Source organism: Pseudorca crassidens (assembly GCF_039906515.1).
Source record: "Pseudorca crassidens isolate mPseCra1 chromosome 1 unlocalized genomic scaffold, mPseCra1.hap1 SUPER_1_unloc_10, whole genome shotgun sequence".
Taxonomy (NCBI): Eukaryota; Metazoa; Chordata; class Mammalia; order Artiodactyla; family Delphinidae; genus Pseudorca; species Pseudorca crassidens.
In genome coordinates this window covers 662,761-689,597 of record NW_027135938.1, presented here as the reverse complement: position 1 = coordinate 689,597, position 26,837 = coordinate 662,761, and the positions used below count along the sequence as shown (strand labels likewise).

General features: G+C 39.4%; 1 long non-coding RNA gene across 1 annotated transcript; it reads right to left on the bottom strand.

The window, feature by feature from the left end:
* Positions 1-406: 406 nt before the first annotated feature.
* On the bottom strand, positions 407-17,470 carry LOC137217933 (uncharacterized). Its single transcript, XR_010940324.1, has 3 exons — positions 17,404-17,470; positions 6,070-6,161; positions 407-495 (listed from the first exon to the last, which is right to left on the bottom strand). It is a non-coding gene; the product is annotated as an uncharacterized lncRNA (long non-coding RNA).
* Positions 17,471-26,837: the final 9,367 nt, after the last annotated feature.

Here is a 26,837-nt window from a genome sequence, read left to right as displayed (position 1 = left end):
ATTCAAAAGAGGGCAACCTTCCAAGAAGACAATTTCAAGAGGTATATTGTACTCACGCTGTTATTTCTAAATAAAAGAGAAAGGTGTGGGAAAATGCTGAATATTAGGAATTATTAAAGACATGCAAATCCAAATTACACAAACCTATCAGCTCACACCAGTCAGAATGGCCATGAGCAAACATTCAAAAACAATAAATGCTGAATGAGTTGCGGAAAAATGCGTACCCTCGGGGTTAATTGGGACGTGGCAAGATCCACTAACGAAAACACAATGCAGGTACTTTGAAAAGGTAAACACTGAGCTACCAGTCAATGAATCATACCCACAGTTGGGCCTATCACCTGAGAAAATGAGAATCAAAAGTCACAGGCTGGCAATACTGCACTCCAGCAATATTTACCATAGTCAACACTTGGAAGCAACGAAAATGTCCATCAACAGAGGAATGCACAAAGAAGAAGTGGTCCATGTACAGAATGGAATATTACTCCACTAAAAAATATAAATTAAATTTCAAAAACAAACAAAATAAGGAGACATCAGCTTTGGTGGGTTTATCCGGGCATATTCCACTCTAATTTATAACTGAGGAACACCACCGGCAGGAGGGTCTGTTTCCCTCGGTACCAGAGTGGGGAACGCAGAAATGCTGCCATCCTCTGGCCGATACCTGCAACAGCAGCTTTGAAATCTGTACAAAGGGGCACTTCATATGCACAAGTACTGCAGGGATGCAAATGAAACCTGCCCTTAAAATGTCTTGAGGCAGGTAAAGGCCAAAAATTTTTCAAAATGTGGCACATACTTCAAGAAAACAATTTGAAGAAGTCACCTGTAATAACAGTTTGAAAAATAAAAAGACATGTCTGAAAGCTCCATTTCAAGGGAGTATGAGACACATGCAAATCCAACCACAAAGAGGTATCGGCTCACACCACTCAGAATAAGCATGAGCAAAAAAATTACAAACGCTCAATGCTGAAGAGGTTTTGGAGAAATGCATACCCTCAATTTGAAGTGGGACGTAACCTGGTAAGAGCCACTAATGGGAACAGAATGGAGGGGCCTTTAAAAGGTAAACCTTGAGCTACTATATGATCCACGAGGCCCACTTCTCAGGGGTGAGCCTGGTGGATCAATCCTAAGAAGACAGAATTGGAAAGACACAGGCAGGCAAATCTGCACTGTAGAAGTATTACAATAGCCAAGACATGGAAGCAACCAAAACGTCCATCAAGAGATGAGTGGACAAAGAAGAAGTGGTACATGTACAGATGGAATATTAACCAAGGAAAAAACCGAAACGATGCCATTTGCAGGACCATAGAGGAATCTAGAGGTAATCATGCAACTGGTAGTAAGTGAGAAAGTGAAAGACACATATCCTGTCATATCACTTATGGGTGTTACCTAAAAATTGATACCAATGAAGATATTTCCAGAGAGAAAGGCAATCACAGATTCATTAAACCAACTTATGTTTCACCAAATGGAAAGGTGTGAGGATTGGATACATTACGATATTGGGGTTAACAGAGCTATACAAACACATGTGAAATATAGAATCACCAAAGACCTACGGAATACCAAGAGAAGACTACTCAACATTGTGTCATAACCTACATGGGAAAAAGATCTGAAGAAGAATAGATATACGTATATGTGTAAAAGAACCACATCTTGCACACCTAGAACAAACAAAACTTTGTAATCTAATTTGCTGTGATAAGGAATAAAAATTAAATTAAAGAAACGAACAAGAAGTAATGAGACGTAATCTTAAGGGGCTTTTCCTGGCACATTGCGTTCTAATTTACAACCTACAACACAACTTCCCTTATGGCTCTGTTGCCCTAGTAAACAGATTTGGTAAGGAGAAGTGCTGCCGCCTTCTGGTCGTTTCACGCAACAGCGGTAATGGTCACTTAATATTCAAAATAATTGCAGGCCTGTAAATGACACCTGCCATCAAAAACTGTCCTGGGGTCGTAAATCGACCAGAAAATTCAAAAGACGTCAACATTTCAAGAAGACAATTTCAAGAGGCATATTTTACGCACATTTTGTCTTTTCTTTTTTTTTCTCCTTAAAATAAAAGGGAATTGAAAAATGCACAACATCAGCAATGAATAAAGCCATGCAAATCCAATTACAGAAATGTTCACCTCACAGCCGTCAGAATGTTCTTCAGCAAAAAGTCTACAACGAATAAATGCTGAAGGGGTTTCAGAGAACTGTGTACCCTCTAGCTGCTGGGGGGATGTAAACTGGTAACAGCCAGTAGTGAGAACATAATGGAGGTGCGTTTAAGGGTAAAAACTGAGCTACCATGTGATCTGGTAGGTCCTTTGATGCACCTATCACCTGAGCAGAGCAGAATGGAAGAGACACAGGCTGGCAATCCTGCACTGCAGGAACATTTAACATAGCCAAGACTTGGAAGAAACCAAAAGGTCCATGAACAGAAAAATGCACAAAGAGGAAGTGGTCCATGTACACAATGGAATATTAGCCATGGAAAACAATGAAACAGTGCTGTTGGCACCACCATATAAAGACCTAGAGATAATCACCCAACTTGAAGTAAGAAAGAAACTGAAAGACAGATATCCTATGACATCACTTCTAGGTGTTACCTAAAAGTTGATACTCATGAACTTATTTCCAAGAGAAGGAAAAGCATGGATTAAGAAAAAAAATTATGTTTAACCAAATGGAAAAGTGTAAGGAATGTGTGAAGTAGGATATGGGGGTTAACAGACATGTACTAAGACATATGAAATATATAATCACAAAATACCTATGGAATACCAAGAGAGGTCTACGCAACACTCTGTAATAACTTACATGGTAAAGAATCCGAGATAAATGACAGATACATTGATATAATGATCTAGATTCTGTACACCTAGGAGAAACAAAATATTTTTATCAAGTTTGCTCTGATAATTAATACAAATTAAATTTATAACACAAACAAGAAGTAAGGAGATATAAGCTCTTGGGGATGTGCCCTGGCACATTCCACTCTAATTTGCAGCCTACTAACATGATTTCCAGGAAGGCTCTGCTGCCCAAAAACCCAGAGTTGGAAATGTAGAAATGCTGCCGCCTTGTGGCCGTCTCCCGCAAGAGTGGCTTTAAACCCACAGCTAATGGCCACTTAACATTCACAGGGACTCAGGGCTGTAAAGGACACCTGCCCTCAAAAAATGTACTGAAGTGAGGGATGGCCAAAAAAATTCAAAAAAGGCAAAATTTTCAAGAAGGTAGTATGAAGCGGTAAGTTTGACTTACTCTCTTGTTAAAAAAAGGAAAATGGATAGAAGCTCAACCTCAGGAATTACTAGACTCATGCAAATGTAACCTACAAAAAGGTTTCAACTCACACCAGTTGACTGACCATCAGCAAAAAGTCTACAAAGAATAAATGTTGATGTGGTTTGAGAGAACTGTGTACCCTCTAGCTGCTGGGGGGATGTAAACTGGTAACAGTCAGTAGTGAGAAAATAATGGAGGTACGTTTAAAGGTAAAAATTAAGCTACCATGTGATCTGGTAGGTCCTTTGATGCGCCTATCACCTGAGCAGACCCGATTGTAAAAGAGAAATGCTGTCAAAACTGCACTACAGGAACATTTAACATAGACAAGACTTGGAAGAAACCAAAATGTCCACGAACAGAAAAATGCACAAAGAGGAAGTGGTCCATGTACACAACGGAATATTAGCCATGGAAAACAATGAAACAGTGCCGTTGGCACCACCATATAAAGACCTAGAGATAATCACCCAACTTGAAATAAGAAAGAAACTGAAAGACAGAGATCCTATGACATCACTTCTAGGTGTTACCTAAAAATTGATACCCATGAACTTATTTCCAAGAGAAGGAAGTGCATGGACTAAGAAAATAAAATTACGTTTAACCAATTGGAAAGGTGTAAGGAATGAATGAATTACGATATGGGGGTTAACAGACATGTAGTAAGACATATGAAATATATAATCACTAAATACGTATGGAATACCAAGAGAGGTCTACTCAACACTCTGTAATAACCTACACAGGAAAGGACCCAAAGATGAATAGACAGATACATTGATATGATGAACCAGATTCTGTACACCTAGGAGAAACAACATTTTTATCAAATTTGCTCTGATACCTAATAAAAATTAAATTAAAGAAACAAACAACAAGTAAGGAGATATAAACTCTTGGGGGTTTGCGCTGGCACATTCCACTCTAATTTGCAGCCTATTAACACCATTTCCAGGAAGGCTCTGTTGCCCAAAAACCCAGAGTTGGAAATGTAGAAATGCTGTCGCCTTGTGGCCGTTTCCCGCAAGAGCGGCTTTAAACCCACAGCTAATGGTCACTTAACATTCACAAGGACTCAGGCTGGTAAAGGACACCTGCCCTCAAAAACTGTCCTGAGGTAAGGAATGGCCAACAAAATTCAAAAGAGGCAAATTTTTCAAGAAGATAGTATGAAGACGTAAGTTTTACTCACTGCCTTCTAAAAAAGAGGAAAATGGATAAAAGCTCAACCGCAGGATTTATTACACTCATGCAAATGTAATCTGCAAAAAGGTTTCAACTCACACAGGTCGACTGACCATCAACAAAAAGTCTACAAATAATAAATGCTGAAGTGTTTTTTGAGAACTGTGTACCCTCTAGCTGCTGGTGAGATGTAAAGTGATAACAGCCAATAATGAGAACAGAAAAGAGCTGCATTGAAACGTAAAAGTTGAGCTACCATTCGATGCAGCAGGCCCACCGCTGGGCCTCTCACCTGAGAAGACCAGAATCCGGAAGACAGAGGCTGCAAAAGCTGCACTGCAACCTTATTCACAATAGCCAAGACATGGAAGCAACCTAAATGTCCATCAACAGATGAAAGGATAAAGAAGCGGTCCATGTACACAATGGAATATTAGCCATGGAAAACAATGAAACACTGCTCATTGAGGTACCATAGATGAGCCTAGAGATAATCCCAGAACATGAGGTATGTTGGAAAGCAAAAGACATATGTCCTATGATATCACTTATAGGTGTTACCTAACAACTGACAAAAATGGACATATTTCCACAGAGAAGCACACACACAGACTTAGCAAACAAACTATGCTTATCTAAAGGCAAAGGTGGTGGCACTGGATAAATTAAGATTAGGTTTACCATACCTATACAAATACAGATTGAGTACATATATCAAAAAGCCCGAGCACATAGCAAGGGAGGTGTACAGAACACTCTGTAATCCTTTACATGGGAAAAGGATCTGTACATGAATAGATATACATGATGTACGAATGAACCAGATTGTGTACACCTAGGACAAACTGTATTCTAATCATTACCCCGATTAAAACAATTAAAAGAACGAACAAGAAGTAATGAGACATAAACTTCAGGGGCTTTTTCCATCACATTCCATTCTAATTTACAGCCTAGCAACAGGACTTCCAGAAAGGCTGTGCCGCCCTAGTAAACAGATTTGGGAATGGAGAAACGCTGCCGCCTTGTGGCCGTTTCCCACAACACCGGCTTTAAACCCAGTGCTAATGGTCACTAAATATTCACAATCATTGCAGGCCTATAAATGACACCGGCTGTCCAAAAAAATATTGGAGTCGAAAATCGACCACAAAATTCAAAAGAGGGCAACCTTCCAAGAAGACAATTTCAAGAGGTATATTGTACTCACGCTGTTATTTCTAAATAAAAGAGAAAGGTGTGGGAAAATGCTGAATATTAGGAATTATTAAAGACATGCAAATCCAAATTACACAAACCTATCAGCTCACACCAGTCAGAATGGCCATGAGCAAACATTCAAAAACAATAAATGCTGAATGAGTTGCGGAAAAATGCGTACCCTCGGGGTTAATTGGGACGTGGCAAGATCCACTAACGAAAACACAATGCAGGTACTTTGAAAAGGTAAACACTGAGCTACCAGTCAATGAATCATACCCACAGTTGGGCCTATCACCTGAGAAAATGAGAATCAAAAGTCACAGGCTGGCAATACTGCACTCCAGCAATATTTACCATAGTCAACACTTGGAAGCAACGAAAATGTCCATCAACAGAGGAATGCACAAAGAAGAAGTGGTCCATGTACAGAATGGAATATTACTCCACTAAAAAATATAAATTAAATTTCAAAAACAAACAAAATAAGGAGACATCAGCTTTGGTGGGTTTATCCGGGCATATTCCACTCTAATTTATAACTGAGGAACACCACCGGCAGGAGGGTCTGTTTCCCTCGGTACCAGAGTGGGGAACGCAGAAATGCTGCCATCCTCTGGCCGATACCTGCAACAGCAGCTTTGAAATCTGTACAAAGGGGCACTTCATATGCACAAGTACTGCAGGGATGCAAATGAAACCTGCCCTTAAAATGTCTTGAGGCAGGTAAAGGCCAAAAATTTTTCAAAATGTGGCACATACTTCAAGAAAACAATTTGAAGAAGTCACCTGTAATAACAGTTTGAAAAATAAAAAGACATGTCTGAAAGCTCCATTTCAAGGGAGTATGAGACACATGCAAATCCAACCACAAAGAGGTATCGGCTCACACCACTCAGAATAAGCATGAGCAAAAAAATTACAAACGCTCAATGCTGAAGAGGTTTTGGAGAAATGCATACCCTCAATTTGAAGTGGGACGTAACCTGGTAAGAGCCACTAATGGGAACAGAATGGAGGGGCCTTTAAAAGGTAAACCTTGAGCTACTATATGATCCACGAGGCCCACTTCTCAGGGGTGAGCCTGGTGGATCAATCCTAAGAAGACAGAATTGGAAAGACACAGGCAGGCAAATCTGCACTGTAGAAGTATTACAATAGCCAAGACATGGAAGCAACCAAAACGTCCATCAAGAGATGAGTGGACAAAGAAGAAGTGGTACATGTACAGATGGAATATTAACCAAGGAAAAAACCGAAACGATGCCATTTGCAGGACCATAGAGGAATCTAGAGGTAATCATGCAACTGGTAGTAAGTGAGAAAGTGAAAGACACATATCCTGTCATATCACTTATGGGTGTTACCTAAAAATTGATACCAATGAAGATATTTCCAGAGAGAAAGGCAATCACAGATTCATTAAACCAACTTATGTTTCACCAAATGGAAAGGTGTGAGGATTGGATACATTACGATATTGGGGTTAACAGAGCTATACAAACACATGTGAAATATAGAATCACCAAAGACCTACGGAATACCAAGAGAAGACTACTCAACATTGTGTCATAACCTACATGGGAAAAAGATCTGAAGAAGAATAGATATACGTATATGTGTAAAAGAACCACATCTTGCACACCTAGAACAAACAAAACTTTGTAATCTAATTTGCTGTGATAAGGAATAAAAATTAAATTAAAGAAACGAACAAGAAGTAATGAGACGTAATCTTAAGGGGCTTTTCCTGGCACATTGCGTTCTAATTTACAACCTACAACACAACTTCCCTTATGGCTCTGTTGCCCTAGTAAACAGATTTGGTAAGGAGAAGTGCTGCCGCCTTCTGGTCGTTTCACGCAACAGCGGTAATGGTCACTTAATATTCAAAATAATTGCAGGCCTGTAAATGACACCTGCCATCAAAAACTGTCCTGGGGTCGTAAATCGACCAGAAAATTCAAAAGACGTCAACATTTCAAGAAGACAATTTCAAGAGGCATATTTTACGCACATTTTGTCTTTTCTTTTTTTTTCTCCTTAAAATAAAAGGGAATTGAAAAATGCACAACATCAGCAATGAATAAAGCCATGCAAATCCAATTACAGAAATGTTCACCTCACAGCCGTCAGAATGTTCTTCAGCAAAAAGTCTACAACGAATAAATGCTGAAGGGGTTTCAGAGAACTGTGTACCCTCTAGCTGCTGGGGGGATGTAAACTGGTAACAGCCAGTAGTGAGAACATAATGGAGGTGCGTTTAAGGGTAAAAACTGAGCTACCATGTGATCTGGTAGGTCCTTTGATGCACCTATCACCTGAGCAGAGCAGAATGGAAGAGACACAGGCTGGCAATCCTGCACTGCAGGAACATTTAACATAGCCAAGACTTGGAAGAAACCAAAAGGTCCATGAACAGAAAAATGCACAAAGAGGAAGTGGTCCATGTACACAATGGAATATTAGCCATGGAAAACAATGAAACAGTGCTGTTGGCACCACCATATAAAGACCTAGAGATAATCACCCAACTTGAAGTAAGAAAGAAACTGAAAGACAGATATCCTATGACATCACTTCTAGGTGTTACCTAAAAGTTGATACTCATGAACTTATTTCCAAGAGAAGGAAAAGCATGGATTAAGAAAAAAAATTATGTTTAACCAAATGGAAAAGTGTAAGGAATGTGTGAAGTAGGATATGGGGGTTAACAGACATGTACTAAGACATATGAAATATATAATCACAAAATACCTATGGAATACCAAGAGAGGTCTACGCAACACTCTGTAATAACTTACATGGTAAAGAATCCGAGATAAATGACAGATACATTGATATAATGATCTAGATTCTGTACACCTAGGAGAAACAAAATATTTTTATCAAGTTTGCTCTGATAATTAATACAAATTAAATTTATAACACAAACAAGAAGTAAGGAGATATAAGCTCTTGGGGATGTGCCCTGGCACATTCCACTCTAATTTGCAGCCTACTAACATGATTTCCAGGAAGGCTCTGCTGCCCAAAAACCCAGAGTTGGAAATGTAGAAATGCTGCCGCCTTGTGGCCGTCTCCCGCAAGAGTGGCTTTAAACCCACAGCTAATGGCCACTTAACATTCACAGGGACTCAGGGCTGTAAAGGACACCTGCCCTCAAAAAATGTACTGAAGTGAGGGATGGCCAAAAAAATTCAAAAAAGGCAAAATTTTCAAGAAGGTAGTATGAAGCGGTAAGTTTGACTTACTCTCTTGTTAAAAAAAGGAAAATGGATAGAAGCTCAACCTCAGGAATTACTAGACTCATGCAAATGTAACCTACAAAAAGGTTTCAACTCACACCAGTTGACTGACCATCAGCAAAAAGTCTACAAAGAATAAATGTTGATGTGGTTTGAGAGAACTGTGTACCCTCTAGCTGCTGGGGGGATGTAAACTGGTAACAGTCAGTAGTGAGAAAATAATGGAGGTACGTTTAAAGGTAAAAATTAAGCTACCATGTGATCTGGTAGGTCCTTTGATGCGCCTATCACCTGAGCAGACCCGATTGTAAAAGAGAAATGCTGTCAAAACTGCACTACAGGAACATTTAACATAGACAAGACTTGGAAGAAACCAAAATGTCCATGAACAGAAAAATGCACAAAGAGGAAGTGGTCCATGTACACAACGGAATATTAGCCATGGAAAACAATGAAACAGTGCCGTTGGCACCACCATATAAAGACCTAGAGATAATCACCCAACTTGAAATAAGAAAGAAACTGAAAGACAGAGATCCTATGACATCACTTCTAGGTGTTACCTAAAAATTGATACCCATGAACTTATTTCCAAGAGAAAGAAGTGCATGGACTAAGAAAATAAAATTACGTTTAACCAATTGGAAAGGTGTAAGGAATGAATGAATTACGATATGGGGGTTAACAGACATGTAGTAAGACATATGAAATATATAATCACTAAATACGTATGGAATACCAAGAGAGGTCTACTCAACACTCTGTAATAACCTACACAGGAAAGGACCCAAAGATGAATAGACAGATACATTGATATGATGAACCAGATTCTGTACACCTAGGAGAAACAACATTTTTATCAAATTTGCTCTGATACCTAATAAAAATTAAATTAAAGAAACAAACAACAAGTAAGGAGATATAAACTCTTGGGGGTTTGCGCTGGCACATTCCACTCTAATTTGCAGCCTATTAACACCATTTCCAGGAAGGCTCTGTTGCCCAAAAACCCAGAGTTGGAAATGTAGAAATGCTGTCGCCTTGTGGCCGTTTCCCGCAAGAGCGGCTTTAAACCCACAGCTAATGGTCACTTAACATTCACAAGGACTCAGGCTGGTAAAGGACACCTGCCCTCAAAAACTGTCCTGAGGTAAGGAATGGCCAACAAAATTCAAAAGAGGCAAATTTTTCAAGAAGATAGTATGAAGACGTAAGTTTTACTCACTGCCTTCTAAAAAAGAGGAAAATGGATAAAAGCTCAACCGCAGGATTTATTACACTCATGCAAATGTAATCTGCAAAAAGGTTTCAACTCACACAGGTCGACTGACCATCAACAAAAAGTCTACAAATAATAAATGCTGAAGTGTTTTTTGAGAACTGTGTACCCTCTAGCTGCTGGTGAGATGTAAAGTGATAACAGCCAATAATGAGAACAGAAAAGAGCTGCATTGAAACGTAAAAGTTGAGCTACCATTCGATGCAGCAGGCCCACCGCTGGGCCTCTCACCTGAGAAGACCAGAATCCGGAAGACAGAGGCTGCAAAAGCTGCACTGCAACCTTATTCACAATAGCCAAGACATGGAAGCAACCTAAATGTCCATCAACAGATGAAAGGATAAAGAAGCGGTCCATGTACACAATGGAATATTAGCCATGGAAAACAATGAAACACTGCTCATTGAGGTACCATAGATGAGCCTAGAGATAATCCCAGAACATGAGGTATGTTGGAAAGCAAAAGACATATGTCCTATGATATCACTTATAGGTGTTACCTAACAACTGACAAAAATGGACATATTTCCACAGAGAAGCACACACACAGACTTAGCAAACAAACTATGCTTATCTAAAGGCAAAGGTGGTGGCACTGGATAAATTAAGATTAGGTTTACCATACCTATACAAATACAGATTGAGTACATATATCAAAAAGCCCGAGCACATAGCAAGGGAGGTGTACAGAACACTCTGTAATCCTTTACATGGGAAAAGGATCTGTACATGAATAGATATACATGATGTACGAATGAACCAGATTGTGTACACCTAGGACAAACTGTATTCTAATCATTACCCCGATTAAAACAATTAAAAGAACGAACAAGAAGTAATGAGACATAAACTTCAGGGGCTTTTTCCTGGCACATTCCATTCTAATTTACAGCCTAGCAACAGGACTTCCAGAAAGGCTGTGCCGCCCTAGTAAACAGATTTGGGAATGGAGAAACGCTGCCGCCTTGTGGCCGTTTCCCACAACACCGGCTTTAAACCCAGTGCTAATGGTCACTAAATATTCACAATCATTGCAGGCCTATAAATGACACCTGCTGTCCAAAAAAATACTGGGGTCGAAAATCGACCACAAAATTCAAAAGAGGACAACCTTCCAAGAAGACAATTTCAAGAGGTATATTGTACTCACGCTGTTATTTCTAAATAAAAGAGAAAGGTGTGGGAAAATGCTGAATATTAGGAATTATTAAAGACATGCAAATCCAAATTACACAAACCTATCATCTCACACCAGTCAGAATGGCCATGAGCAAACATTCAAAAACAATAAATGCTGAATGCATTGTGGAAAAATGCGTACCCTCGGGGTTAATTGGGACGTGGCAAGGTCCACTAACGAAAACACAATGCAGGTACTTTGAAAAGGTAAACACTGAGCTACCAGTCAATGAATCATACCCACAGTTGGGCCTATCACCTGAGAAAATGAGAATCAAAAGTCACAGGCTGGCAATACTGCACTCCAGCAATATTTACCATAGTCAACACTTGGAAGCAACAAAAATGTCCATCAACAGAGGAATGCACAAAGAAGAAGTGGTCCATGTACAGAATGGAATATTACTCCACTAAAAAATATAAATTAAATTTCAAAAACAAACAAAATAAGGAGACATCAGCTTTGGTGGGTTTATCCGGGCATATTCCACTCTAATTTATAACTGAGGAACACCACCGGCAGGAGGGTCTGTTTCCCTCGGTACCAGAGTGGGGAACGCAGAAATGCTGCCATCCTCTGGCTGATACCTGCAACAGCAGCTTTGAAATCTGTACAAAGGGGCACTTCATATGCACAAGTACTGCAGGGATGCAAATGAAACCTGCCCTTAAAATGTCTTGAGGCAGGTAAAGGCCAAAAATTTTTCAAAATGTGGCACATACTTCAAGAAAACAATTTGAAAAAGTCACCTGTAATAACAGTTTGAAAAATAAAAGGACATGTCTGAAAGCTCCATTTCAAGGGAGTATGAGACACATGCAAATCCAACCACAAAGAGGTATCAGCTCACACCACTCAGAATAAGCATGAGCAAAAAAATTACAAACGCTCAATGCTGAAGAGGTTTTGGAGAAATGCATACCCTCAATTTGAAGTGGGACGTAACCTGGTAAGAGCCACTAATGGGAATAGAATGGAGGGGCCTTTAAAAGGTAAACCTTGAGCTACTATATGATCCACGAGGCCCACTTCTCGGGGGTGGGCCTGGTGGATCAATCCTAAGAAGACAGAATTGGAAAGACACAGGCAGGCAAATCTGCACTGTAGAAGTATTACAATAGCCAAGACATGGAAGCAACCAAAACGTCCATCAAGAGATGAGTGGACAAAGAAGAAGTGGTACATGTACAGATGGAATATTAACCAAGGAAAAAACTGAAACGATGCCATTTGCAGGACCATAGAGGAATCTAGAGGTAATCATGCAACTGGTAGTAAGTGAGAAAGTGAAAGACACATATCCTGTCATATCACTTATGGGTGTTACCTAAAAATTGATACCAATGAAGATATTTCCAGAGAGAAAGGCAATCACAGATTCATTAAACCAACTTATGTTTCACCAAATGGAAAGGTGTGAGGATTGGATACATTACGATATTGGGGTTAACAGAGCTATACAAACACATGTGAAATATAGAATCACCAAAGACCTACGGAATACCAAGAGAAGACTACTCAACATTGTGTCATAACCTACATGGGAAAAAGATCTGAAGAAGAATAGATATACGTATATGTGTAAAAGAACCACATCTTGTACACCTAGAACAAACAAAACTTTGTAATCTAATTTGCTGTGATAAAGAATAAAAATTAAATTAAAGAAACGAACAAGAAGTAATGAGACGTAATCTTAAGGGGCTTTTCCTGGCACATTGCGTTCTAATTTACAACCTACAACACAACTTCCCTTATGGCTCTGTTGCCCTAGTAAACAGATTTGGTAAGGAGAAGTGCTGCCGCCTTCTGGTCGTTTCACGCAACAGCGGTAATGGTCACTTAATATTCAAAATAATTGCAGGCCTGTAAATGACACCTGCCATCAAAAACTGTCCTGGGGTCGTAAATCGACCAGAAAATTCAAAAGACGTCAACATTTCAAGAAGACAGTTTCAAGAGGCATATTTTACGCACATTTTGTCTTTTCTTTTTTTTTCTCTTTAAAATAAAAGGGAATTGAAAAATGCACAACATCAGCAATGAATAAAGCCATGCAAATCCAATTACAGAAATGTTCACCTCACAGCCGTCAGAATGTTCTTCAGCAAAAAGTCTACAAAGAATAAATGCTGAAGGGTTTTCAGAGAACTGTGTACCCTCTAGCTGCTGGGGGGATGTAAACTGGTAACAGCCAGTAGTGAGAACATAATGGAGGTGCGTTTAAGGGTAAAAACTGAGCTACCATGTGATCTGGTAGGTCCTTTGATGCACCTATCACCTGAGCAGAGCAGAATGGAAGAGACACAGGCTGGCAATCCTGCACTGCAGGAACATTTAACATAGCCAAGACTTGGAAGAAACCAAAAGGTCCATGAACAGAAAAATGCACAAAGAGGAAGTGGTCCATGTACACAATGGAATATTAGCCATGGAAAACAATGAAACAGTGCCGTTGGCACCACCATATAAAGACCTAGAGATAATCACCCAACTTGAAGTAAGAAAGAAACTGAAAGACAGATATCCTATGACATCACTTCTAGGTGTTACCTAAAAGTTGATACTCATGAACTTATTTCCAAGAGAAGGAAAAGCATGGATTAAGAAAAAAAATTATGTTTAACCAAATGGAAAAGTGTAAGGAATGTGTGAAGTAGGATATGGGGGTTAACAGACATGTACTAAGACATATGAAATATATAATCACAAAATACCTATGGAATACCAAGAGAGGTCTACGCAACACTCTGTAATAACTTACATGGTAAAGAATCCGAGATAAATGACAGATACATTGATATAATGATCTAGATTCTGTACACCTAGGAGAAACAAAATATTTTTATCAAGTTTGCTCTGATAATTAATACAAATTAAATTTATAACACAAACAAGAAGTAAGGAGATATAAGCTCTTGGGGATGTGCCCTGGCACATTCCACTCTAATTTGCAGCCTACTAACATGATTTCCAGGAAGGCTCTGCTGCCCAAAAACCCAGAGTTGGAAATGTAGAAATGCTGCCGCCTTGTGGCCGTCTCCCGCAAGAGTGGCTTTAAACCCACAGCTAATGGCCACTTAACATTCACAGGGACTCAGGGCTGTAAAGGACACCTGCCCTCAAAAAATGTACTGAAGTGAGGGATGGCCAAAAAAATTCAAAAAAGGCAAAATTTTCAAGAAGGTAGTATGAAGCGGTAAGTTTGACTTACTCTCTTGTTAAAAAAAGGAAAATGGATAGAAGCTCAACCTCAGGAATTACTAGACTCATGCAAATGTAACCTACAAAAAGGTTTCAACTCACACCAGTTGACTGACCATCAGCAAAAAGTCTACAAAGAATAAATGTTGATGTGGTTTGAGAGAACTGTGTACCCTCTAGCTGCTGGGGGGATGTAAACTGGTAACAGTCAGTAGTGAGAAAATAATGGAGGTACGTTTAAAGGTAAAAATTAAGCTACCATGTGATCTGGTAGGTCCTTTGATGCGCCTATCACCTGAGCAGACCCGATTGTAAAAGACAAATGCTGTCAAAACTGCACTACAGGAACATTTAACATAGACAAGACTTGGAAGAAACCAAAATGTCCACGAACAGAAAAATGCACAAAGAGGAAGTGGTCCATGTACACAACGGAATATTAGCCATGGAAAACAATGAAACAGTGCCGTTGGCACCACCATATAAAGACCTAGAGATAATCACCCAACTTGAAATAAGAAAGAAACTGAAAGACAGAGATCCTATGACATCACTTCTAGGTGTTACCTAAAAATTGATACCCATGAACTTATTTCCAAGAGAAGGAAGTGCATGGACTAAGAAAATAAAATTACGTTTAACCAATTGGAAAGGTGTAAGGAATGAATGAATTACGATATGGGGGTTAACAGACATGTAGTAAGACATATGAAATATATAATCACTAAATACGTATGGAATACCAAGAGAGGTCTACTCAACACTCTGTAATAACCTACACAGGAAAGGACCCAAAGATGAATAGACAGATACATTGATATGATGAACCAGATTCTGTACACCTAGGAGAAACAACATTTTTATCAAATTTGCTCTGATACCTAATAAAAATTAAATTAAAGGAACAAACAACAAGTAAGGAGATATAAACTCTTGGGGGTTTGCGCTGGCACATTCCACTCTAATTTGCAGCCTATTAACACCATTTCCAGGAAGGCTCTGTTGCCCAAAAACCCAGAGTTGGAAATGTAGAAATGCTGTCGCCTTGTGGCCGTTTCCCGCAAGAGCGGCTTTAAACCCACAGCTAATGGTCACTTAACATTCACAAGGACTCAGGCTGGTAAAGGACACCTGCCCTCAAAAACTGTCCTGAGGTAAGGAATGGCCAACAAAATTCAAAAGAGGCAAATTTTTCAAGAAGATAGTATGAAGACGTAAGTTTTACTCACTGCCTTCTAAAAAAGAGGAAAATGGATAAAAGCTCAACCGCAGGATTTATTACACTCATGCAAATGTAATCTGCAAAAAGGTTTCAACTCACACAGGTCGACTGACCATCAACAAAAAGTCTACAAATAATAAATGCTGAAGTGTTTTTTGAGAACTGTGTACCCTCTAGCTGCTGGTGAGATGTAAAGTGATAACAGCCAATAATGAGAACAGAAAAGAGCTGCATTGAAACGTAAAAGTTGAGCTACCATTCGATGCAGCAGGCCCACCGCTGGGCCTCTCACCTGAGAAGACCAGAATCCGGAAGACAGAGGCTGCAAAAGCTGCACTGCAACCTTATTCACAATAGCCAAGACATGGAAGCAACCTAAATGTCCATCAACAGATGAAAGGATAAAGAAGCGGTCCATGTACACAATGGAATATTAGCCATGGAAAACAATGAAACACTGCTCATTGAGGTACCATAGATGAGCCTAGAGATAATCCCAGAACATGAGGTATGTTGGAAAGCAAAAGACATATGTCCTATGATATCACTTATAGGTGTTACCTAACAACTGACAAAAATGGACATATTTCCACAGAGAAGCACACACACAGACTTAGCAAACAAACTATGCTTATCTAAAGGCAAAGGTGGTGGCACTGGATAAATTAAGATTAGGTTTACCATACCTATACAAATACAGATTGAGTACATATATCAAAAAGCCCGAGCACATAGCAAGGGAGGTGTACAGAACACTCTGTAATCCTTTACATGGGAAAAGGATCTGTACATGAATAGATATACATGATGTACGAATGAACCAGATTGTGTACACCTAGGACAAACTGTATTCTAATCATTACCCCGATTAAAACAATTAAAAGAACGAACAAGAAGTAATGAGACATAAACTTCAGGGGCTTTTTCCTGGCACATTCCATTCTAATTTACAGCCTAGCAACAGGACTTCCAGAAAGGCTGTGCCGCCCTAGTAAACAGATTTGGGAATGGAGAAACGCTGCCGCCTTGTGGCCGTTTCCCACAACACCGGCTTTAAACCCAGTGCTAATGGTCACTAAATATTCACAATCATTGCAGGCCTATAAATGACACCTGCTGTCCAAAAAAATACTGGGGTCGAAAATCGACCACAAAATTCAAAAGAGGACAACCTTCCAAGAAGACAATTTCAAGAGGTATATTGTACTCACGCTGTTATTTCTAAATAAAAGAGAAAGGTGTGGGAAAATGCTGAATATTAGGAATTATTAAAGACATGCAAATCCAAATTACACAAACCTATCATCTCACACCAGTCAGAATGGCCATGAGCAAACATTCAAAAACAATAAATGCTGAATGCATTGTGGAAAAATGCGTACCCTCGGGGTTAATTGGGACGTGGCAAGGTCCACTAACGAAAACACAATGCAGGTACTTTGAAAAGGTAAACACTGAGCTACCAGTCAATGAATCATACCCACAGTTGGGCCTATCACCTGAGAAAATGAGAATCAAAAGTCACAGGCTGGCAATACTGCACTCCAGCAATATTTACCATAGTCAACACTTGGAAGCAATGAAAATGTCCATCAACAGAGGAATGCACAAAGAAGAAGTGGTCCATGTACAGAATGGAATATTACTCCACTAAAAAATATAAATTAAATTTCAAAAACAAACAAAATAAGGAGACATCAGCTTTGGTGGGTTTATCCGGGCATATTCCACTCTAATTTATAACTGAGGAACACCACCGGCAGGAGGGTCTGTTTCCCTCGGTACCAGAGTGGGGAACGCAGAAATGCTGCCATCCTCTGGCTGATACCTGCAACAGCAGCTTTGAAATCTGTACAAAGGGGCACTTCATATGCACAAGTACTGCAGGGATGCAAATGAAACCTGTCCTTAAAATGTCTTGAGGCAGGTAAAGGCCAAAAATTTTTCAAAATGTGGCACATACTTCAAGAAAACAATTTGAAAAAGTCACCTGTAATAACAGTTTGAAAAATAAAAGGACATGTCTGAAAGCTCCATTTCAAGGGAGTATGAGACACATGCAAATCCAACCACAAAGAGGTATCAGCTCACACCACTCAGAATAAGCATCAGCAAAAAAATTACAAACGCTCAATGCTGAAGAGGTTTTGGAGAAATGCATACCCTCAATTTGAAGTGGGACGTAACCTGGTAAGAGCCACTAATGGGAACAGAATGGAGGGGCCTTTAAAAGGTAAACCTTGAGCTACTATATGATCCACGAGGCCCACTTCTCGGGGGTGGGCCTGGTGGATCAATCCTAAGAAGACAGAATTGGAAAGACACAGGCAGGCAAATCTGCACTGTAGAAGTATTACAATAGCCAAGACATGGAAGCAACCAAAACGTCCATCAAGAGATGAGTGGACAAAGAAGAAGTGGTACATGTACAGATGGAATATTAACCAAGGAAAAAACTGAAACGATGCCATTTGCAGGACCATAGAGGAATCTAGAGGTAATCATGCAACTGGTAGTAAGTGAGAAAGTGAAAGACACATATCCTGTCATATCACTTATGGGTGTTACCTAAAAATTGATACCAATGAAGATATTTCCAGAGAGAAAGGCAATCACAGATTCATTAAACCAACTTATGTTTCACCAAATGGAAAGGTGTGAGGATTGGATACATTACGATATTGGGGTTAACAGAGCTATACAAACACATGTGAAATATAGAATCACCAAAGACCTACGGAATACCAAGAGAAGACTACTCAACATTGTGTCATAACCTACATGGGAAAAAGATCTGAAGAAGAATAGATATACGTATATGTGTAAAAGAACCACATCTTGCACACCTAGAACAAACAAAACTTTGTAATCTAATTTGCTGTGATAAAGAATAAAAATTAAATTAAAGAAACGAACAAGAAGTAATGAGACGTAATCTTAAGGGGCTTTTCCTGGCACATTGCGTTCTAATTTACAACCTACAACACAACTTCCCTTATGGCTCTGTTGCCCTAGTAAACAGATTTGGTAAGGAGAAGTGCTGCCGCCTTCTGGTCGTTTCACGCAACAGCGGTAATGGTCACTTAATATTCAAAATAATTGCAGGCCTGTAAATGACACCTGCCATCAAAAACTGTCCTGGGGTCGTAAATTGACCAGAAAATTCAAAAGACGTCAACATTTCAAGAAGACAATTTCAAGAGGCATATTTTACGCACATTTTGTCTTTTCTTTTTTTTTCTCTTTAAAATAAAAGGGAATTGAAAAATGCACAACATCAGCAATGAATAAAGCCATGCAAATCCAATTACAGAAATGTTCACCTCACAGCCGTCAGAATGTTCTTCAGCAAAAAGTCTACAAAGAATAAATGCTGAAGGGTTTTCAGAGAACTGTGTACCCTCTAGCTGCTGGGGGGATGTAAACTGGTAACAGCCAGTAGTGAGAACATAATGGAGGTGCGTTTAAGGGTAAAAACTGAGCTACCATGTGATCTGGTAGGTCCTTTGATGCACCTATCACCTGAGCAGAGCAGAATGGAAGAGACACAGGCTGGCAATCCTGCACTGCAGGAACATTTAACATAGCCAAGACTTGGAAGAAACCAAAAGGTCCATGAACAGAAAAATGCACAAAGAGGAAGTGGTCCATGTACACAATGGAATATTAGCCATGGAAAACAATGAAACAGTGCCGTTGGCACCACCATATAAAGACCTAGAGATAATCACCCAACTTGAAGTAAGAAAGAAACTGAAAGACAGATATCCTATGACATCACTTCTAGGTGTTACCTAAAAGTTGATACTCATGAACTTATTTCCAAGAGAAGGAAAAGCATGGATTAAGAAAAAAAATTATGTTTAACCAAATGGAAAAGTGTAAGGAATGTGTGAAGTAGGATATGGGGGTTAACAGACATGTACTAAGACATATGAAATATATAATCACAAAATACCTATGGAATACCAAGAGAGGTCTACGCAACACTCTGTAATAACTTACATGGTAAAGAATCCGAGATAAATGACAGATACATTGATATAATGATCTAGATTCTGTACACCTAGGAGAAACAAAATATTTTTATCAAGTTTGCTCTGATAATTAATACAAATTAAATTTATAACACAAACAAGAAGTAAGGAGATATAAGCTCTTGGGGATGTGCCCTGGCACATTCCACTCTAATTTGCAGCCTACTAACATGATTTCCAGGAAGGCTCTGCTGCCCAAAAACCCAGAGTTGGAAATGTAGAAATGCTGCCGCCTTGTGGCCGTCTCCCGCAAGAGTGGCTTTAAACCCACAGCTAATGGCCACTTAACATTCACAGGGACTCAGGGCTGTAAAGGACACCTGCCCTCAAAAAATGTACTGAAGTGAGGGATGGCCAAAAAAATTCAAAAAAGGCAAAATTTTCAAGAAGGTAGTATGAAGCGGTAAGTTTGACTTACTCTCTTGTTAAAAAAAGGAAAATGGATAGAAGCTCAACCTCAGGAATTACTAGACTCATGCAAATGTAACCTACAAAAAGGTTTCAACTCACACCAGTTGACTGACCATCAGCAAAAAGTCTACAAAGAATAAATGTTGATGTGGTTTGAGAGAACTGTGTACCCTCTAGCTGCTGGGGGGATGTAAACTGGTAACAGTCAGTAGTGAGAAAATAATGGAGGTACGTTTAAAGGTAAAAATTAAGCTACCATGTGATCTGGTAGGTCCTTTGATGCGCCTATCACCTGAGCAGACCCGATTGTAAAAGACAAATGCTGTCAAAACTGCACTACAGGAACATTTAACATAGACAAGACTTGGAAGAAACCAAAATGTCCACGAACAGAAAAATGCACAAAGAGGAAGTGGTCCATGTACACAACGGAATATTAGCCATGGAAAACAATGAAACAGTGCCGTTGGCACCACCATATAAAGACCTAGAGATAATCACCCAACTTGAAATAAGAAAGAAACTGAAAGACAGAGATCCTATGACATCACTTCTAGGTGTTACCTAAAAATTGATACCCATGAACTTATTTCCAAGAGAAGGAAGTGCATGGACTAAGAAAATAAAATTACGTTTAACCAATTGGAAAGGTGTAAGGAATGAATGAATTACGATATGGGGGTTAACAGACATGTAGTAAGACATATGAAATATATAATCACTAAATACGTATGGAATACCAAGAGAGGTCTACTCAACACTCTGTAATAACCTACACAGGAAAGGACCCAAAGATGAATAGACAGATACATTGATATGATGAACCAGATTCTGTACACCTAGGAGAAACAACATTTTTATCAAATTTGCTCTGATACCTAATAAAAATTAAATTAAAGGAACAAACAACAAGTAAGGAGATATAAACTCTTGGGGGTTTGCGCTGGCACATTCCACTCTAATTTGCAGCCTATTAACACCATTTCCAGGAAGGCTCTGTTGCCCAAAAACCCAGAGTTGGAAATGTAGAAATGCTGTCGCCTTGTGGCCGTTTCCCGCAAGAGCGGCTTTAAACCCACAGCTAATGGTCACTTAACATTCACAAGGACTCAGGCTGGTAAAGGACACCTGCCCTCAAAAACTGTCCTGAGGTAAGGAATGGCCAACAAAATTCAAAAGAGGCAAATTTTTCAAGAAGATAGTATGAAGACGTAAGTTTTACTCACTGCCTTCTAAAAAAGAGGAAAATGGATAAAAGCTCAACCGCAGGATTTATTACACTCATGCAAATGTAATCTGCAAAAAGGTTTCAACTCACACAGGTCGACTGACCATCAACAAAAAGTCTACAAATAATAAATGCTGAAGTGTTTTTTGAGAACTGTGTACCCTCTAGCTGCTGGTGAGATGTAAAGTGATAACAGCCAATAATGAGAACAGAAAAGAGCTGCATTGAAACGTAAAAGTTGAGCTACCATTCGATGCAGCAGGCCCACCGCTGGGCCTCTCACCTGAGAAGACCAGAATCCGGAAGACAGAGGCTGCAAAAGCTGCACTGCAACCTTATTCACAATAGCCAAGACATGGAAGCAACCTAAATGTCCATCAACAGATGAAAGGATAAAGAAGCGGTCCATGTACACAATGGAATATTAGCCATGGAAAACAATGAAACACTGCTCATTGAGGTACCATAGATGAGCCTAGAGATAATCCCAGAACATGAGGTATGTTGGAAAGCAAAAGACATATGTCCTATGATATCACTTATAGGTGTTACCTAACAACTGACAAAAATGGACATATTTCCACAGAGAAGCACACACACAGACTTAGCAAACAAACTATGCTTATCTAAAGGCAAAGGTGGTGGCACTGGATAAATTAAGATTAGGTTTACCATACCTATACAAATACAGATTGAGTACATATATCAAAAAGCCCGAGCACATAGCAAGGGAGGTGTACAGAACACTCTGTAATCCTTTACATGGGAAAAGGATCTGTACATGAATAGATATACATGATGTACGAATGAACCAGATTGTGTACACCTAGGACAAACTGTATTCTAATCATTACCCCGATTAAAACAATTAAAAGAACGAACAAGAAGTAATGAGACATAAACTTCAGGGGCTTTTTCCTGGCACATTCCATTCTAATTTACAGCCTAGCAACAGGACTTCCAGAAAGGCTGTGCCGCCCTAGTAAACAGATTTGGGAATGGAGAAACGCTGCCGCCTTGTGGCCGTTTCCCACAACACCGGCTTTAAACCCAGTGCTAATGGTCACTAAATATTCACAATCATTGCAGGCCTATAAATGACACCTGCTGTCCAAAAAAATACTGGGGTCGAAAATCGACCACAAAATTCAAAAGAGGACAACCTTCCAAGAAGACAATTTCAAGAGGTATATTGTACTCACGCTGTTATTTCTAAATAAAAGAGAAAGGTGTGGGAAAATGCTGAATATTAGGAATTATTAAAGACATGCAAATCCAAATTACACAAACCTATCATCTCACACCAGTCAGAATGGCCATGAGCAAACATTCAAAAACAATAAATGCTGAATGCATTGTGGAAAAATGCGTACCCTCGGGGTTAATTGGGACGTGGCAAGGTCCACTAACGAAAACACAATGCAGGTACTTTGAAAAGGTAAACACTGAGCTACCAGTCAATGAATCATACCCACAGTTGGGCCTATCACCTGAGAAAATGAGAATCAAAAGTCACAGGCTGGCAATACTGCACTCCAGCAATATTTACCATAGTCAACACTTGGAAGCAATGAAAATGTCCATCAACAGAGGAATGCACAAAGAAGAAGTGGTCCATGTACAGAATGGAATATTACTCCACTAAAAAATATAAATTAAATTTCAAAAACAAACAAAATAAGGAGACATCAGCTTTGGTGGGTTTATCCGGGCATATTCCACTCTAATTTATAACTGAGGAACACCACCGGCAGGAGGGTCTGTTTCCCTCGGTACCAGAGTGGGGAACGCAGAAATGCTGCCATCCTCTGGCTGATACCTGCAACAGCAGCTTTGAAATCTGTACAAAGGGGCACTTCATATGCACAAGTACTGCAGGGATGCAAATGAAACCTGCCCTTAAAATGTCTTGAGGCAGGTAAAGGCCAAAAATTTTTCAAAATGTGGCACATACTTCAAGAAAACAATTTGAAAAAGTCACCTGTAATAACAGTTTGAAAAATAAAAGGACATGTCTGAAAGCTCCATTTCAAGGGAGTATGAGACACATGCAAATCCAACCACAAAGAGGTATCAGCTCACACCACTCAGAATAAGCATCAGCAAAAAAATTACAAACGCTCAATGCTGAAGAGGTTTTGGAGAAATGCATACCCTCAATTTGAAGTGGGACGTAACCTGGTAAGAGCCACTAATGGGAACAGAATGGAGGGGCCTTTAAAAGGTAAACCTTGAGCTACTATATGATCCACGAGGCCCACTTCTCGGGGGTGGGCCTGGTGGATCAATCCTAAGAAGACAGAATTGGAAAGACACAGGCAGGCAAATCTGCACTGTAGAAGTATTACAATAGCCAAGACATGGAAGCAACCAAAACGTCCATCAAGAGATGAGTGGACAAAGAAGAAGTGGTACATGTACAGATGGAATATTAACCAAGGAAAAAACTGAAACGATGCCATTTGCAGGACCATAGAGGAATCTAGAGGTAATCATGCAACTGGTAGTAAGTGAGAAAGTGAAAGACACATATCCTGTCATATCACTTATGGGTGTTACCTAAAAATTGATACCAATGAAGATATTTCCAGAGAGAAAGGCAATCACAGATTCATTAAACCAACTTATGTTTCACCAAATGGAAAGGTGTGAGGATTGGATACATTACGATATTGGGGTTAACAGAGCTATACAAACACATGTGAAATATAGAATCACCAAAGACCTACGGAATACCAAGAGAAGACTACTCAACATTGTGTCATAACCTACATGGGAAAAAGATCTGAAGAAGAATAGATATACGTATATGTGTAAAAGAACCACATCTTGCACACCTAGAACAAACAAAACTTTGTAATCTAATTTGCTGTGATAAAGAATAAAAATTAAATTAAAGAAACGAACAAGAAGTAATGAGACGTAATCTTAAGGGGCTTTTCCTGGCACATTGCGTTCTAATTTACAACCTACAACACAACTTCCCTTATGGCTCTGTTGCCCTAGTAAACAGATTTGGTAAGGAGAAGTGCTGCCGCCTTCTGGTCGTTTCACGCAACAGCGGTAATGGTCACTTAATATTCAAAATAATTGCAGGCCTGTAAATGACACCTGCCATCAAAAACTGTCCTGGGGTCGTAAATTGACCAGAAAATTCAAAAGACGTCAACATTTCAAGAAGACAATTTCAAGAGGCATATTTTACGCACATTTTGTCTTTTCTTTTTTTTTCTCTTTAAAATAAAAGGGAATTGAAAAATGCACAACATCAGCAATGAATAAAGCCATGCAAATCCAATTACAGAAATGTTCACCTCACAGCCGTCAGAATGTTCTTCAGCAAAAAGTCTACAAAGAATAAATGCTGAAGGGTTTTCAGAGAACTGTGTACCCTCTAGCTGCTGGGGGGATGTAAACTGGTAACAGCCAGTAGTGAGAACATAATGGAGGTGCGTTTAAGGGTAAAAACTGAGCTACCATGTGATCTGGTAGGTCCTTTGATGCACCTATCACCTGAGCAGAGCAGAATGGAAGAGACACAGGCTGGCAATCCTGCACTGCAGGAACATTTAACATAGCCAAGACTTGGAAGAAACCAAAAGGTCCATGAACAGAAAAATGCACAAAGAGGAAGTGGTCCATGTACACAATGGAATATTAGCCATGGAAAACAATGAAACAGTGCCGTTGGCACCACCATATAAAGACCTAGAGATAATCACCCAACTTGAAGTAAGAAAGAAACTGAAAGACAGATATCCTATGACATCACTTCTAGGTGTTACCTAAAAGTTGATACTCATGAACTTATTTCCAAGAGAAGGAAAAGCATGGATTAAGAAAAAAAATTATGTTTAACCAAATGGAAAAGTGTAAGGAATGTGTGAAGTAGGATATGGGGGTTAACAGACATGTACTAAGACATATGAAATATATAATCACAAAATACCTATGGAATACCAAGAGAGGTCTACGCAACACTCTGTAATAACTTACATGGTAAAGAATCCGAGATAAATGACAGATACATTGATATAATGATCTAGATTCTGTACACCTAGGAGAAACAAAATATTTTTATCAAGTTTGCTCTGATAATTAATACAAATTAAATTTATAACACAAACAAGAAGTAAGGAGATATAAGCTCTTGGGGATGTGCCCTGGCACATTCCACTCTAATTTGCAGCCTACTAACATGATTTCCAGGAAGGCTCTGCTGCCCAAAAACCCAGAGTTGGAAATGTAGAAATGCTGCCGCCTTGTGGCCGTCTCCCGCAAGAGTGGCTTTAAACCCACAGCTAATGGCCACTTAACATTCACAGGGACTCAGGGCTGTAAAGGACACCTGCCCTCAAAAAATGTACTGAAGTGAGGGATGGCCAAAAAAATTCAAAAAAGGCAAAATTTTCAAGAAGGTAGTATGAAGCGGTAAGTTTGACTTACTCTCTTGTTAAAAAAAGGAAAATGGATAGAAGCTCAACCTCAGGAATTACTAGACTCATGCAAATGTAACCTACAAAAAGGTTTCAACTCACACCAGTTGACTGACCATCAGCAAAAAGTCTACAAAGAATAAATGTTGATGTGGTTTGAGAGAACTGTGTACCCTCTAGCTGCTGGGGGGATGTAAACTGGTAACAGTCAGTAGTGAGAAAATAATGGAGGTACGTTTAAAGGTAAAAATTAAGCTACCATGTGATCTGGTAGGTCCTTTGATGCGCCTATCACCTGAGCAGACCCGATTGTAAAAGACAAATGCTGTCAAAACTGCACTACAGGAACATTTAACATAGACAAGACTTGGAAGAAACCAAAATGTCCACGAACAGAAAAATGCACAAAGAGGAAGTGGTCCATGTACACAACGGAATATTAGCCATGGAAAACAATGAAACAGTGCCGTTGGCACCACCATATAAAGACCTAGAGATAATCACCCAACTTGAAATAAGAAAGAAACTGAAAGACAGAGATCCTATGACATCACTTCTAGGTGTTACCTAAAAATTGATACCCATGAACTTATTTCCAAGAGAAGGAAGTGCATGGACTAAGAAAATAAAATTACGTTTAACCAATTGGAAAGGTGTAAGGAATGAATGAATTACGATATGGGGGTTAACAGACATGTAGTAAGACATATGAAATATATAATCACTAAATACGTATGGAATACCAAGAGAGGTCTACTCAACACTCTGTAATAACCTACACAGGAAAGGACCCAAAGATGAATAGACAGATACATTGATATGATGAACCAGATTCTGTACACCTAGGAGAAACAACATTTTTATCAAATTTGCTCTGATA